Raw genomic sequence first — 16,135 nt, forward strand, 5'->3', positions numbered from 1 at the left:
TTCAATCTTGTGCACTTTTACTTCAGAGTAAGCCCCCACTAGCTGGGAACCAAATAATGGTGTGACTAGTTCTGTATGCCCAATGATGGCTTGAGTTTGTGTTTTCCAAACAGTAGCTCCCCAAGTTCTATGGTAAACTATTTTTGAAAATTTTCCAAAGCCATTTGCAATATTATATGAAAGGGAAGGGGGTTCTTCAGTTCAGAAGTTGGGGAGGAGAAGGGGGTCTTCAGTTCAAAACCCTTGGGTGTGCATAAAGTAGCTCTTTGGATTCTAGCCATTCTCTCAATATTCTGTGGCTCTTATGGTTGTTGCAACCATTCTCAGAGTTCATTGCTTCTGGGCATGTTCATTAGTATCAGAAGCCACATGCTGACATTATAGCATTGGTCAATCCCTCTTGGAATTTGTGGGTATTTTCTGCCCCCTAACTGGTTTTTTTTTTAATCTATAGGCTTTGAGGTTTGTATCGAGCCTGAATCAGCTGCTTTCATCCAGAGGAAGAAACTCTGACTTTGTCAAATCATATAACATACTGTCAATAAATAGGAGAAATACACAACACAAACCGACCAGGTTGCAAATCACTTTGCTGCTTTCTTGATCATTTGTTCCTTAGCTCACTGTTCTAATTCCTCATGGTCATGTGGAACTGATGGAATGAGAAAGTAGCATCCAACTTTCACACAGTAACTTTTTTGCAGTGTTTGTTCTGCATTAAATTCACCACTCTGCCATCCAGTCTTAGCAATCTGTGTGCTTTATGAGTTATGTGCCTAGAAGAACACCATGAAAACTTGAGGACTAAGAGTAATTTAACTCATTCTTATTAGGCAGAAGGCTAGTTTTCCAACTTGCAGAGCTACTTTACTGGAGCGATCTGAATAACACACACTTGCGCACATTTTTTAAAAAATCTAATAAAGGTCCCAAACTACTTTAGTTTATTTGCCAGGCTCACACAAACAAGTATTTTTAACAGCTATAATTAACCCTGTTTTGCTGGTTACATGGACTCTTGTAACAAGTTTAACTACAGCAGCCCAAATACTGTTGCTCTAATAAGCATAGTGGATTAAAATTTAGCCATTTAAGTCTGATTGACCAACCTCTTGTAAAGACGTGTGACCTTGTACTCCAGACAAGAATATGACAGATCCTGGGCACAACGAAGCACATACCGACGAAAGTCATATAGAATCCCTATAAAGCATACAGTGGGGGTGGTATGTGTGTGTGTGTGGGGGGGGATTTAAAGTACAGCATGGGCAGATGGAACTTGGAACCCTTTCCCCCACCTGCACTTTCCCTCCTGGCAGGGGTTACTTCCAGTCACAGAGCCCCCATCCCCCCAATATCTTGACAGAAAAGTAGTCCGGGGAGAGCTAGCATTCCACTCTCATATTGTGGTTTAAAAGCTTCTTCCCTATGTTCATTTGTAGGGATTTAGCAGCAACCCAATTCTGACACAGGATCTGCCAGCATCACATCTAGCTGGCCCTTAGGGCAGGTTTCTGCTGAAGAAAGGAAAGTAAATAGTGCTCAAACTCTTCCTTTTATATGGCTATACAAAAACTCAGAAGCCAAAGAAAATAAAGGCTATGGAAACTCCTGGTCTTCAATTTCACCTACCACATTACTGCAAAGCTGTCAAAACAAGAAATTAAAATCAAATATGTCACATTCTTTTAAGCATCACCTGCTGTCTGATCCTTCTAACTGGGATTGAATATGGGACCTTCTGTATGCAAAGCGATGCCTTCCCACTGAGGTTGGTCTTTCCCAAAAGCTGGTCTTGAAAAAATTGCTGCTCTGGCTTCCAGACAAAGCAAAAAAAAATGAAGCAAAACTCAAACCATACTACACAGAGAAATTACATAGGAGGGAGCAAATGCTCCACCACAATCCTGAAAACAAATTTATCATGCTACATCTCAGAATTCATTAGCAAATACAGTTTATTCTATCAACTGAAAAGCATATAGGAGCCTGCCACTTTCAATGACGTTTGACTGACATGATCTTGAAGCTCTCCTACTCACATAAAAAGCCTAATGCTCTCCTCTGCCCTAGGATCACCAGATTATGAATGTGAAACGAGAGCAAGCACTAAAAGCAGAGCTCAGAAACTGTGACGTCAGAGGCACCAGCCAACACTGAGTGACTTCATGAGACTATTCAGCACAGATACTAGGAAACAGTCCGGCAGAGTATCAGAGAATGTATCTTCAACGTGGGTAAGCTACAATACTACAACTAATGGAAATGCCGCAGCCAGACCTTTGTCAGGAGTGCACTTAATAGACCATATCACACTGATCTTGGATGAACTTCACTGGATTCCAGTCTGTTTCCAGGTACAGTTCAAGGTGTTTTTGACCTACAAAGCCATAAACAGTTCGGGGTCAGGATACAGGAAAGACTGTCTCATCCCGTATGAACCTGCATGTAGTTTACAATCTTCTTTGGAGGCTCTGTTATATGTTTACAATCTTAGCATATAACAGATCTGTAAATCTGTTTTTTTTTTGGTACTTCTGCAAATCTTCAGGTTCCCCCAAGCCTACTATCTCCTTCTACTGCATGGATGGTGCCATTTTGGCGATACAAGGATCCACACTAAGAGCGTTTAGTTTGCTACTAGTATATAGGATGTAATGTTTGAAAATTGCACAAATCTCTTTTTTCCTGCAAGCAGACTGATGAATACAATTTCCCTTAAATCACCTGAAATAATACAAGATATGGGGAAAACTAATCATATTACCGGCACAGAAAGTATGCACTGTAATTATATATTAAAAGAAAAACTATCAACAAGGCCAAGTCCCTGTTTTAAACTTCTTGAAGTAAAACATTTGACAAGGGCTCCAGGATTAAGGGTATATTAAATGCAAGAACACTAACATGAATTATGTGCTGTTATCTACTGTTTGTTTTTAAATGATCAGCAGCAAACACTAACTTAATGGTTACTAATAGTTTTTCCTGACAAAAACCCAATGTGTTTTTAAGACTACACCAACACCCACAATTCCTTTAATTATTCCCAGTAAAAATCTGAAAGGGTAAACAGACTCCTCTCCAATTGTATGTGTATGGAATGCCCTCCTTAGAGAGGCCCACCTATCTACCTCACTGCTCACTTTTCATCAAGCTGTGAAAACATGGCTTTTTAACATTTATTTATATATAAAGTGACTTTTATACCATTTATTAGCCCTAAAGCAGCTCATAGAAACATGAAAAACTAATACAACTAAGAACAGAGTAAAAAGAAGGTATTTGGAGTGGAGAGTTGACCTGCTTTTGTTACTGCTTTTGTCTGTCTTGATTATGCTTTATTGGCATGGTCTGCCTGCAATTCTAAGCCAGGATTTAGCACTACCTGCATGAACTGAAACAAGCCTGAGCATTCCACAAAAGCTGGCTTGTTGTTACATTAAAACAAACTCTGGTTAGTTAAAAATAAACAAACAAAACAGGGTTTTAAGTTGGCTTGTTTTGAAGTTGGTTGTAAACCACAATATTTGGTTTCAGTGTAATGATGGCAGCTCTTGTATAAAGTGTGGGCAAGAGAGGAGGGCAAGGCCATGCCAAGGAGGAGGACAGCAAGGGGGAAGATGAACAAGCCCAAAGCTTCGCTTGGGATCCCTCCAGCTTGAGCATATACCACTAGACCCTCACTCAGCATTACAGGTGAACCAGGTCACTCTTTGTTGCATTCTATAAGTAAGTTGCTTTAGTATTGTTTTTATCATTCAGTGTTGTTATCCACCTTGAGCGTCATCTGATGAAAAGGCATGATATAATTGTTTAAACAAATACTACATCTTCTGATAGCAAATTCCATAGTTTAACTATGGGCTGTGTGAAGAAGTCCTTCCTTTTATCTGTCCTGAATCTCCCAACACTCAGCTCCATGGGATGACCCCACTGGGTTCTAGTACAATGAGAGAGGAAGAAAAATGTCTCCCCACCTAATTTCTCCACACCATGCATAATTTATACACCTCTATTATGTCCTCCCATACTCACCTTTTTTCTAAGCTAAACCGTCTTAGACATTGTATGTAAGCGCACAGTTAAAGTATGGAATCTCCAGTATCAGAGGCAGTATGCCTACCAACGGCAAGAAACACAATCAGGAGGGTGCTATTGAACTCATGTCCTACTTGTGGGTTTCCCACAGCCAGCTACTTGGCTGCTGTGTGAACAGAATGCGGGACTAGATGGATCCTTGATCTGAGCCATCATGGCTCTTCTTATGTTATGTTCTTTCCTCACAGGGGAGTTGCTCCAGCTCCTTAATAATTTTTGTTTCTCTTTTCTGTATGTTTTCCAATTCTACAGTAACCTTTCTGAGGTGCAGCAATAGCAGGGAAAAAGCAGCATTTTTTCTTTAAATTTTAAATGCACACCTTGTTTGGAAGCAAAATGACACTCCTGGGAGGCTTCTGCTCCAAATTCAGCAGAGGCAGCAGTGGGGGCCACAGAAAAGCTTGGAGGACACTGTATGCGGCCTGCAGCACACGTGTTGCCTACCCCTGCATTAGATACTAGTGTCCGCAGTGCATACTATAATCAAGTATAATCCAGGTGATGTATGTCCTATATGAAACATTGTGTTTTACACTGAAATACACTGACAACTGAGACATTCCTTTCCCTTCATTTCCCCCTTTATTTTCCTTTTAGAATACAAACGTTTTCAGGATTTAATAGCTCTACCCAGGATTAACAGAATGATGGGTGAAAATCCTATGGGATGGGACCTAAGGATCCAGCCCTGAAGAGGGTTGAGGATATAATTCTAGTCTTGAGGCAAACCTGGTGACTAAAGACCTGACTTTTTTCAACCTTGCCTAAGCTATTTGATTATTCAACAGTAATAGCCACTGAACAAGGAAGAGTACTTGGATTTTTCCCTCTCAGCTCTTGAATACCTGGCTATAGTAAGGGAAAGTGGATTAAAGGGTCTAACTACGGCTTGGTCTACACATGCAACACAATGAGGTAGCAGAGTGAACTGCACCACTTTTTACTTGACCTCGTTTCTTAATCTCTCCCCACCCCCTGTTTAAACTCCTTGTAAATAGAAAACCAACAGATCTGGTAAAAGGTGACTGCAGGTGTGAGGGGAATCACACGTCTCACCTGCAATCTGTAATACAACCTGTTCCTCCACCCCAGCTTTGTACCTTTACATTCCACTCCACATGTAAGCCAGCCCAGATTCCAAATGCCCTAAGACACTTCTTTAAGCAAATAAAATGAAGTGCATTTGTTAATGGGCCATTTAAAACGAAAGCTAGAATTATTGGATTAATATTCCGCATTTTTATCATAAAAACTGTTTTATGCAGTTAACACCGCCCAACATGCCCCTATCTATCTCTGAGAGAGCCAAAGGTGGGGTAATCTCAGGATTTAACAAGGAAGTTGTTGTTGTTGTTCAGTCGTTCAGTCATGTCCGACTCTTCGTGACCCCATGGACCATAGCACGCCAGGCCTTCCTGTCCTGCGCTCTCTCCCGGAGCGTGCTCAAGTTCATATTCATTGCATCAGTGATGCTATCTAGCCATTTCATCCTCTGCCGTCCCCTTCTCCTTTTGCCTTCAGTCTTTCCCAGCATCAGGATCTTTTCCAGAGAGTTTTCCCCTCCCCTATTGCTTGACTGCAAGGTCAATTCCACTAATATCCCATAGCACCATTTCTCAAACTCCCATATGGACAATGAAGGACCACACTTCCCTCCTCAAGCTCATTTGCCTCAAAGTTCTCCATTCAGCAGACTGTCAGATCTATGGACAGCTGGTGATTCATGGTGCATTTTTAGCATACTTGCTTTTCAGCAGCCCATGCTAGTAACCAGCCTAGCAAGTATGCCAGGTATTTTATCTTGGGATTTGTTTTGTTCTTTAGGAATTCAGGATTATATTACATAACCTGGCCAAGTTACAGGCCGTGTTCCCATGACATGACAACCCATCCTGCGAATAAGCTACACAGTGTGCGAACAACCCATGGTGTACCCAACAGACTTATATGGCTCACTGTGGCCTGTTCCACCCCTCCTTCCAACTCAGACCTACACCTGGTATCCAATTGTCCTTTGCGGCAGAACCCGTCTTGTCTGCCCATCCCATCCCCTTCTCTTCTCCAATCACTACCCCTTTTTGTTCCCTGGCTTTTTTTTCAGCCCCAGAAATTTGTGCAAATTGGGCCATAGTATTTTTTATTATTAATTATTTGGCCACAGAAATTTGTGGATATATTTCTCTCTCTTTTTTTAAGTGTTGTTGGTCTTTTAGAGGAGTGCAAGTGCACACTTACGGCTGCCCAATATGTATAGCCTTGCTAAAGCAGCCTCTATGCAGTCTCGCCTTGTCAATTTCCTTGCAAGTTTCCTACTGCATTTCATTCCCTTTGATAGCTGAAACATAGGAGGCCACTGGCAAGGCTATAGGTATGGGACAGTCATAAGTGTGCACTTGCACACCTCCGAAAAATGGAAATATTAAAAAATTATGAACACATTTGTGCAAATTCCTAGGGTAGAAAAAATTATATATATATATATATATATATATATATATATATATAAAAAATAAATAAAATACGGCCCCATCTGCACAAATTTTGGGTGCCAATTTTTTTAAAAATGGGTTGGTGAACAAGTTACAGCCCCTCCAAAGTGTCATTTGGGCCTTGTTGGAGGGGCAGCGACCGTCAATGAACACTTGAGGCAGCACGGGTGGGTATGGTTGGGAAGAGTGGCAGGGATTTTTGCCACTCTTGCCGAGCACCTCTGTACCCAATCACCACAACCTACAATGGTTTGGCTCTAGTGGGTTTGGATGGCATGCCAACCCATCATGGGTTGAACAATCCCAAGAATAAGCCATGGGTTATCAGGTGGCTTGTTGACCAAAAATAAGTAACCCTGCAGGAAGCAGTCTTGGTTCAGAAAACACGACAACCCACCATGGATAGTTACCCACAATGGGTTGTCATGTTGTGCAATCCCAGTCACTGTTGCATTTGGTGTCCTGAAAGCATGGTGCTACCCCCAAATCATGCAGAGCAGGAAGCAAACATTTTACTAATAGGATTTTCATTTGAAAAGGAACAATAGCTCCATATAGAAGAGATGTGGCTTTCTTCCACGCTGGACAAATATTGGTTAGTCTCGGTCCTCCACATTTCCTTCTCAACTAAACATTATATAGTCAAGCTAACAAAGAGGTGGACTTTTTCAGCACTGAGGACAATCAACCATATAATGAACCCAAGGATTACAGCTCATCTGCCAATTCTGAATGCATGTAAAACACTATTCCTTTCATTCGCATGCAGATGTCAAAGAAAGCTGGACAAGTCACAATTCTATAATATTCTTAAATCTGATAGTCACCTTCAAATGTGTAGAATTTGAAGTCGGCACTTGAAAAAAATGATGCAAAGAGAAATAATGAGAATTTTAAAAGATGAACTTCCAGCTTTAGTTAATCACATCCTTGCTTTCAATACATCAGCATAGTTACCATCACGTGTACAAACTCCTCTCTACAACCATGAGCTTTTTTCCTGTAATGAAAGCTGGTATCCTCAATACAGTGCTGATAACCTTAAGCACATAGCAAAGAGAAAACCAAAACTCCCTTCAAAACCTGTTTCCAAGGCTATCAAATCTGGGTTACCACACAGATTAATAAGAGAAAAATGCGAGAATTGCCACTCACTTCAAAGTTGCTATGCTGATTTTTACCTTCCATGTACTACTTGCCATGAATATGTCTCTATGGAAATCTTTCAAAAGCATGGTCATGCTTTTATGGCAGAACTAAATGTTTCCCATAAACTTCAATAGATCATCCCCAATGGCCTTTTCTCCCTCACCAAAAAAAAAAAAAAGGCAGCTCTAGGAGGGGGCAATGTGAAGCAGAGAGGAACAGGATACTTAATCCTTTTGCTGCATACTTATTCTCTGCTCTGAATCACCCACCACCACTTGCCCCCCCCCCCCCCCGTGAGACACCAAACACATTTGTGGAGGTGGGGGAGGCATGATTTGGAGTGGGAAAAGCGGTGGAAAAAATAGGCACTTCCTGTCCCCCTCATTTCTCTGCTTCATGTCACCCACTTCCCAAACTGTTTTTTCAGGAGGAAAGACGCCATCAGGAGTCATATCTAGTTCAGACACAAGTCAGAAGATGACCTAACAAACCCACTTCAGAGAGGAAACCAAGCTCAATCTTTCATTTTTCCATATTGGACAGCTCCAAGAGGAGTAAAGCCTACAACAGAGAAGTACCCACATTTTCTGGTTTCTTAGGATTCTTAGGCTCAACTGAAACAGTCTTTATATATTACACCGCAGGTAAGCATCTATAAAGTATGAAGACAAAGCAACGCTTAAGATTGAAGGCCTTAAGTGTATTAGTTAAGCAAATTAATGTACTGCGTGTGTTGGTAACTAGGATGAGAATTCTGAACTAAGCAAATAAAAATTTAATATGAGCACACTCTACGTACATAGCCAAACAGAATATATTGCTAAGCAAACTCACAGCTTCTTCATCCTGTCAATCCATTGCCTCTCTCAATACAAGGGGACTGGACTCGATGGTCTTATAGGCCCCTTCCAACGCTATTCTTCTATTCTATGATTCTATGAAGAGCATTTAACTTTTTAATTAACTCAAAATTAAGTTACTAGCGAGCATCCTAGGTAACTTATACCAGCATAGGATACTAAACATGTTTACTATGTACACAGCAATAGAACAGCCACACACACAAAAAGAGCTGACTCCTAAAATTTTGTCTCCTTTGCCGTCTCCCCCCCAAATAGCTAAAAAGACTTCATTTGCACATTTTGCATTCTACATATATTCACAGTTTGTAAGAGATTTCAAAGCTTGGTCCTAAAGCATCAGGAAGGAGGATGGGCACAAGCCCAAAGACAAAAACCATGACATTATTTCAGCATGGCAGATACATTAAATCAAATTACATACATAGACACAAACACTTAGAAACAGAATGCAAGAATTTCATCATTATTCCATTATCCAAACATCTAATGTTTCGATTCTAAACATACCAAGAACATGTTTGCACTTAAACTCCAGGAGATTTATGACTTACCTGAAATTCACTGGGAGCATAAAGGGGATTAACAAGTAGTCATCTGAAGTACCAAACTTAAAACTTTGATTCCTTTATTTTTGCTATAGACCAAAAGCAACAAACAGCCAATAGTTGCTTCAAAACAGACTTCGAAAATTACTTCGCTCAGCAAGTCAGCATTTCACAATCAATGACTGTCATAAGCAAATGTGTTAATGGCTACTTGCATAGTTTGGGGTAACTGATCTTTAAGCTTCCAGTCAGAGGTTTGATGTCATAGCCCTACCACCCTCATTTTGTAAGGCTGCTCCACATATAAAAATGAAAATATCCAAAGTAAATACAGCATAAAGATTTTAAAAGAAACAAGATACCATATTCTGATGGTCTGCTTAGGCTAGAACTAGATGCAACAGCACACAGCACACAGCACACAGCGGCAGGGGTGTTCCCGATGTCACTCCTTACCCTGTAATGTGTTGTTATGACAACACATAACAGGGGAGAGGGGAAACGCAACATGGGGTTGCAATCCTCAGCAGTATGCCAGTGCTATGCCTCATTCCATGGTTCGTTACAAGTATTATTCACATGTCTGCAATAGCTAGAAAGCCTTCATGTTCAATGCAGCCAACATCTGTTGGTGAATGACCTTGAGATACGTTTTGTTTCAGGAACATGCCAGTGAAGTTTTATACTACTTTTAAATATTTTTCCATTTTATTTTATGCAGTGTGAATCTATATTGCATGTCTAGTCCCATTTGCATGGGGGGGAGGGAGGGAACGAGGGGATTGGCTTAAAAGCACTAATAACACTGATAAATAATACAATAAATTATCAGAAAATAAATATTTTGTAACCGTTTTTTGAGCATTAGTTTGCTTTGCTCACAGGAGTTATCTAAGAGTTAAATCCTGTTGTTAATTGGGGGTGGGGGAGGGAGCAGTGGTAATAAAACAAAACACAGTTACATGCGGCTACACAAATGAAGTTAACTTATTAAGACAGTTTACAAATATATTACCCTAATAATAATGCAAGTCTTCTCTAAAACCATTTCATAAAATCAACATCAGCAGTGCGATGCTATGACACAGAGGGCAACTGCCATTACATCTTCCATTAATGGAAGTGTCATATGTGCCCAAGCCAGGAGATAATAGAACCTGTCTACTTGGACTTCTTTTAGACTACTTTCTGTTTTGAGTGCTGCTTTTTACAAAGGACAGTGAAAAACTGAAAACCATTTTGAGAAAAGCTACATGAATTGTAAAAGCACTAGAAGACAAGTCATATGAGGAAGGGCTGAAGGAACTGGGTATTTTTAGCCTAGAGAAAAGAAGATTAGGGGAGGATGTATCGACAGTTTTCAAATATTTAACATTAGAAGAAAGAAAGCCAGGACAGGCAGGAATGAGCTTAAATCAAAGGAAGGTATGTTTAGCTGAACATTAGCAACAGCTTCCTAACTATATGAACAGCCCAACAAGTTGCATGGGGGGAAAACTAGATATTAATTCAGCAAATATATGTTGCCAAACCCATATTGCTGAGATTTGGGAAGGCCACTTACAGAGGAGGATCAGTGTGGAAGGGGTTCTTTACCCTTCCCTGGCCCACTCATTCTCCCCTGAAAATGCCCCCTAGCCTGTTTTTTCTCCTCAGCGAAGCTTACTTCCAGTATGAGTCCAGTTGGGTAAAACACAAATTACATTCCCACCCCTGGGGAGGGAGAATCAGGTAGCAGAAGGATGAATGTCCCCCCACAAGGCCCCTACATTATTATTAATAGAGTTGGAAGCCCCATGTGAAAGATATTTCCCTCACATCTAGCTCCACTCTAAGCAGCGAAGTAGAGGAATTTCCCCCTTTGTAGCTTTTCAAGAAAAAGCAGAACTGCCCAGCAGCTTGGGCTTGATTCACTCACTCAGGGATGTAGATCTGGTATGTGGCAGTGGAACAGATGCACACCCATTGTACATATGAGATAACATCAGTAGGTGACAACCACACACTGTGCATATGTTCACCTGAACTGCACATTCGTGTTGGCAAGTGTGCAGTTCACTCTGAAGACGATGTGACCCATCTAGCTGCTCTAAGCATAACTGGAATTAATTCTCCTTCCACCAACTACAGCATTTCCCTAACAGGACTTCTGCTTCACGCTAACCCTCATGGTGAGCACTGTGTCTATCAGGACTTTGCCTACCAGAAGAGCAGAGCTGGAAGAAGAGAATACACATACACAATCCCAAAAGGAAATGACCCCAACTGGCTTTCATCTTCCAGTAGTTGTGGAATGTTCCAGAGACCCAGCACTCAACCAACAATCATGGGGGCCTGCTATACACTTTGAGTTCATGATTAGCCACTAATAACTAAATTAATCAGTTCACAGAGTACAGTCATCTGAATGAATAACATCCCTCCACCCCATAAAATGCAAAGCCCAGAAGTGATAGCCTGATGACAGCTGCCCTACCTGATGTTCTGTGGTGCTTATTGCAGGACACTTCTGTGCTCCATCTTTAACCCACTAGTTGTGGCTATATCTTCTGTTTTGTATCAACTTATTGTCTTGCTTAGTAATATTCATTACTAAGATCTTCCCTAGCCTCTGTCTCCTGTTGTAGAGCTACATGATACTAAAGGCCCCATAACACCTTGTCTCATTCAAGCATTCAGTCTCATGTTCTGTTCAGTATTGGCATATGCATGTTTGAGCTGTCCGCTTCCATTAATCATTCCATATATAACAGAATACCTATAGCATTGGGAAAGACAGCGCAAGCCAGCGTAAAATATCTCTCTGTTTACAAAATACAAGAGAAGAGCATCAGACAATGCTTGGCTACACAGAGGTAATAAAGCAGCCAGTTCACTTGGCACCAGCAGCTGTGCCACACAGAAGATTCTGCCCATAACAACAGAAAGTCTGAATCAGAAACATGCTCAAGACATTCTGCAATCCTTCCACAACCAACATTTCTTTAAAGAAGCAGTTAGAAAGCTGCCTACAATAGTTTCGTAGATATTTTGTGGCCTAACTGATTTCCAAACTTGCCCAGTTTTGTGATGTTACAGTACTTACTGTGGTCAAGTAGACTTAGTTCAGGGTGGAAATGAAAATGCCATACTTTGGAGAAGTGCCAGAAAAAAAGCATAGTCCACAAAACATTAAGAGTTTTCCCATTAAGAGAACATTATGTTAGCTATGGTTTCAGTTTATTAAATTCTGCACATATCCAATATCGAAGCAAACTTAAAGAGTTCCATAGTCAGGAATGAAACTTGAGCTGGCAGTAGGGAAGTGAACTGTGAATGCAGTAGAGGCAATAGAAACTTCCTCTCAGACAAGATCCAAAAAAAAAACGCAACCCCCCACACTCACGCGCACACACACCCTCAAAGCAATGAGGGAAGGAGATGAAGTATTCTACACAACCTATCAGCACAAATCCAACCCCACAATATAAGCGATTGGATATGATAAGACTATTAAGAGGGAACACAGAGAGCACACAAGCATGGAAATTAAGCTATTAAGAAATTAAGTTGGGAGTACAGTAAGCTGATGATGGGGGGGAGAGTGGGAATCATGAAGATCTGAAAAAGAGTGGATGCTCCAGAGCATAAGCAGAGGTGAACTTATTTTGTTAATCTCCTGATTGTCAGGACTCACCAGCCCCTTTAAACACTCTGATGGTTGGCCACGCCCCTCAAAGAGTTTTGGCAGAGCAGGTCCGGTCAGAATCAAGGACTTGCCTGCACTATCTTTGACTTTCCCTCTCTCCCACCAAAACTATCAGAAGGATATTGTGAGCTCTGGCATTCTTAATTTGAGCTGTGGGAACGCTTTCTCATCCCACACTGCTTTCTCCTCAAATATTTCTCCCTTTTCAGTAAAAACTAAAGAGATTAAGGGCATAATCCTATGCATGTTTAAACAGAAAAAGTCCTACAACTCCTAAACATTTAAAAGTGGATCCTATGTTCAGCACTGGGGTTAAAGGTGGATCTTATTTCTAAAATGGTTGGAAATGACTGCTCCACAGGACTCTATACATAAACACTACAACCATAGGGTCCTTTCTCATCTTCATCTCAGAGTCTAATTTATTTAATGAGATTGCAAAGATCTTGCCACAGCTCTTCATCAGATGACCAATCCAGCTCTGTCATATAAAACTTTGCTTTAGCAACCAGCTGTGACCACTATGTCATGAATGAAAAGCAACTTCACATTTTCGGAGCCCAAGGAGAAAATTACAGCAATAAAACAGCTTGAACTGATAAGAAGGATTTCATCTCACACTGGTTTAAAGTGATGTACTGACTTTGTCCTTTACCCTTGAATACACATTATATTACAGTGCTTGCAGCCGAACACCCAGCACAAAATGTGGAGACCAACAGAAAAAGCTAACAGTACACATTAACTGCAAAATGATACACCACTGGATAAAACACAAGCAAGAAGTAAAAGCTACTAAGCCCCTTCTGTGTCACACAGCGCCAGCATCTGGCATGGATGGCTTATGCATTCTCCTCAGGGGGAGTCCTAGCTCCAGAAACATAACATGCTCCCGTAATAAGTGAACTGCATTGTGCCAGGATGCCTATAATTGCAACATATTGATAAATGCATAAGAGAGAGAAAGAATTGTATCTCTGACTCATCAACCTTGCTCATTTCATCCGGTAGCATTTACAGGCACTATCTGTGGGGCCTGATAAAAAGATAGTGTCCACCAAACAGGGAGAGCACAAATTGAACCTACTACACCCACCCTCTCAAATTCATTTCACAGATGCAGTTAAGGCACCACATCATAAAACTCGAGTATGTGCAATGATTCTGAGGAATCATTAATTAAGATAATGAAACCTCTTGATTTTCTCTCTTCCCGCCCCCCACTCCATGTCACTTATAATTATTATAGTGAATATAAAACAATCCTAAGTAAAAGACCATTATTTACATAACCTGGGAGGGTGGGTTTTTTTGTTTTGTTTTTTTAAAATACCTTGAACTACAAGTGAAGAGAACAAAAGCACATGCAGGTAATAGTTTCCCCCTGGCACAAAGTATATGCATGTCAGCAAAGGGATGAGGAATTCCTCAGCATACCTTTGATGAAAGAGGCTCCCAAGAATAACCATTCACTCTTCCTCACAGTAATTTCAATTTTATGAACCCCGTTCTCCAGACTATGTGGAACAGCACAAACACAAAAACCTGCAACGGAGCCCGGGGGCTCCACCTTCTCCTCATCTATCCCCAGCCCACAGCATCTTCCCTGTTACTTCAGACCTTTTCCTCGGCACTCTTCAGCACCACCGGCATTAACAGGGTTGTCATCATCACCCAGCAGAAACTGACGGGGGGGGGGGGTGTTATGTCATGCAGGGAAAAAGCAGAACCTGTCTACCCCAACACTTTCTATTTCTGTCTCTCTCACCAGCCTTGCCCAAAAGCGCCTGCAGTCAGTCACGCACGCCCCTTACTTTTCTTCCACCCCTGCCGTTTTCTCTATCACCCCCATACGCACCATCCTCCTCCTCAGCCTCTGCCCTTCAACTGCACTGGCCTTCCCGCCACCCCTTCCTCTTCGGCCTGGCCACCCCCTCGCCTCTCCTGCCCCAGCTTCCGAAGCCCCCCCCGGCTGGGCAACCCAGCCCCCTGGGCAACCCAGCCCCCGCGCCCTCCCCGCGCCCCCGACTTCACACCTCGCCCTCCCAGCCCCGTTTCACCCCTCTCCCCCGCGACCCCAACGCCACGCCTCACCGCAGCCCCCCCGCCCCGCCCCTCCATCCCCTCACCCTCAACTCCACCACAGGCCCTCCCCCCGCCACGGCGGCCCCCCTCGCCGCCCCCAATGCGCCACGCGGGCCCCCCCTTCCCGCCCCGGCCTCGGCCTCCGCGTCGCGCGCCTGGGCCTCAGCCTCGCCGTGAGGCGCCGCCGGACCCCGCCTGGGCCGCCGCCCCGCGCTGAGGCGAGGCGAGGCGAGCCGAGCCCTCACCTGCCGGAGCGCCGCCGCCGCCGCCGCCGGGCGGGCTGCTGAGGGCCGGGAGGGGCGGGTCGGATCCTGCGCAGCTCCCGCGACCTCTAGCGACGCGCAGCGCGGGGACGGGCCGCGGGGGCGGGCGAGGCCGGCCGGCCGGCGTCAGCACCGAAAAGAGCACCGCGGGCGAGCCGACACCGGAGCTACGTGCGCGCTCACGCGGCGGCGGCGGCGGCTGAGGCGCGCTCCAAAGGCTGGGCGCGCGCGCCCCAGCAGAGCTTGCGCAGGTAGGCAGGCGCGCGCGCGCGCGCGGGCGGGGGAGGGGGCGCGCGAGACTCCGCCGGCGGCGGGCCTCAGCTGGGGGGAAGAGATGCGGCGCCCTTAGACGGGGGCGGGAGGGGGAGGAAGGCGCGTGCTCGCTCGTGCACGCGCCGCGGTGGACTCTGCCGGGGGGGGCGGCGGCGTCGAGCGCGCGCTCAGGGGTTACGCGCCGGCGGCGGCGGCAACAGCAGTAGTAACAGCGGCCCCGCCGGCCCTGGCGCTGCGGGGCTCGCTGGCGGCGCCCCGGCGCGCGCTTCCTCGGGAGCCAGGCGGCCCGCTGAGCCCGGCCGACGGGCGCCGGATCGCGGCCTGCGCGCCCCCCCGACCCGCGAGCCTGCGCGACGCTCCGACCGATCAGCCCGCAGCGGGCTCGCCTGAGAAGTCGGGGCGCGGAACCTGCAGCCGAGCCGCGGGGGAATTAAAACGCCCTCCTCAAAAAGGAACGAAAACGGCGCCCCAAAAGGCGCCGTCCCTGGCCGGGGATCGAGCCCGGCCTCGGCGCTCGGCGCCGTAATTTGCCGGCTCAGGAAGCCCAGGACGTTTTAATCGCGGTATTCGAGGAGCCTCGCTCTGGTTTTTGCTTCGCTTTCTCAATAAAGCCGCTGCACGCTCACAGGCAATATACGTGCGGGGGCTTATGGAGAAGTATACGCTTTACTTTCTAAAA

At 44.2% G+C, this 16,135-nt stretch overlaps 1 protein-coding gene across 1 annotated transcript in view; it reads right to left on the reverse strand.

Moving 5' to 3' along the window:
• DNAJC5 (DnaJ heat shock protein family (Hsp40) member C5) overlaps nt 1-15,867 on the reverse strand; it is a 76,118-nt gene extending 60,251 nt beyond the window's left edge. The window contains exon 1 of the mRNA XM_084854479.1: nt 15,166-15,867. The gene's annotated coding sequence lies outside the window, so the exon portion shown is untranslated. The remainder of the gene's footprint in view (nt 1-15,165) is intronic.
• Between the last annotated feature and the right edge of the window lie 268 nt (nt 15,868-16,135).

Source organism: Heloderma suspectum, chromosome 4, assembly GCF_057233095.1.
Source record: "Heloderma suspectum isolate Gila_16-S chromosome 4, 16-S_ref, whole genome shotgun sequence".
In the NCBI taxonomy this organism is placed as follows: Eukaryota; Metazoa; Chordata; class Lepidosauria; order Squamata; family Helodermatidae; genus Heloderma; species Heloderma suspectum.